This window comes from Bactrocera latifrons, unplaced genomic scaffold (genome assembly GCF_001853355.1).
Source record: "Bactrocera latifrons isolate USDA-ARS-PBARC rearing strain unplaced genomic scaffold, ASM185335v1 scaffold_2, whole genome shotgun sequence".
NCBI classification, from domain to species: Eukaryota; Metazoa; Arthropoda; class Insecta; order Diptera; family Tephritidae; genus Bactrocera; species Bactrocera latifrons.
This window is the reverse complement of record NW_017535518.1, coordinates 2435433-2437019: the sequence shown is the minus strand read 5'-3', so window position 1 is coordinate 2437019 and position 1587 is coordinate 2435433.

Below are 1587 nucleotides of genomic sequence, written 5' to 3'. Positions count from 1 at the left end.
TTTGTAGAGCATTAACTTTAATATAAGCAACCGACAAAACATCTTTATTAAGAGCTTAAACTTGATTTTCGTCAGTCAGTTTATATTTCAGCTATATGCTATAGTGATCCGATCTGGACCTTTGTGCGTATACTTATAGCTTTGTCTTAGGTAATAGTCTGTGCCAAATTTTGTGGTAACATCTTGTCAAATGAAAAGGTTTCCATACAAAAACTTAATTTTAATCGGTCAGCTTGTACGGCAGCTATATGTGTAGCTAGAAGAATAAGTCATGGTAAATTTCGTGAAGATATTTTGACAAATAAAAAAGTTTTATATACAAAGGCTTGTTTTGATTGGTCAGTTTGTATGCCAGTGGAAATTATGGAATTACTTTGGTTGATTACACTTGCCAAATCTCGTTAAGATATCTTGTCTAGTAAAAAAGTTTTCCATACAAAAACTTTATTTTGATCGGTCAGTCTGTATGGCAGCTACTACCTACAGTGTTTCAATACCGACGATTTCAACAAATAAGCACCTTTTTAAGAAGAAAAACAGACAATATTTTAAATTAAAACCCTAAAAAGCCACAATACCCTTAAAAGCCACCCTTCATTACGCATAATAAATTCACTCGTGCATGCAACTGGGTGACGGCTGCCAAGGCAGCAGGAAATATGCATGGAAGATGAAGCAAAGCCAAAGATATAAAGACATAGCTGCGCTGCAGCCCTCAGTACGTCTTCTTTATGGGGTTATGCTATGGCGCACTGCAACTACATACAAACATATTTAGTGGCAGCTGTTGCAGCTTTTGAGTCGCTTTTTTCTTTTATTCAGTTGCTACACGCTTGTCCCTCGCAACTTATGTACCGTTACACGCCTGTTTATTTCATCCTCGCAATCCTTTGCTTTATGGCGCTGCAACTGACTGCCAACTTGATTTTCTTTTATTTCCAACTCGAATGCCTTTTTGATCAGTTAAAAATGGTGAAAAGCACGAATTATTTTGAATTTTTGTGCGCCGCTGACTTACGCACGCGCAGTACTTTAAGCGCATTTGCTTTGTCTCAAAAATAAAAAAGCAGTTAAGTTAATTTTTTCCTGTTATTACTTACTCTAATTCCAAATAAGTAAACATTGAGAGTGAAAAACATTTTTATGTCAAATAAAGGATTAGCATGATAAAATTTTAATTTTTGTTTAGGAAATATTCAAAATAATTTTTTATGAAGTATTATTGAAAATATTTTTTGTATTTAAAATTTTCATCAACGATATGTTGTCTGTTATGAATATACATATGTATGTATATGAGACCACTACTGCGCTTAAGTATTTTTTTTACCATTTAACAGTTTTATAACCAAAAAACAGCACGAAACTGTAATATTAACACTTGTTAAAAAAAAACCATATGTTTCTCAAAATTAAAAAAAAAAGTTGAAGAATGTAAATATTTAGAAACAAATGTTAAAAATATTTTTGAAATTTTCGAAAAAAATGTAAAAAAAAAGGATTGAAAAAAATTGTTTTGAATGTAAAAATTTTTAAGTTATTTAAACTGCCTACGGCAATTTCTGTTCATTCGTTTTATTGCATTTT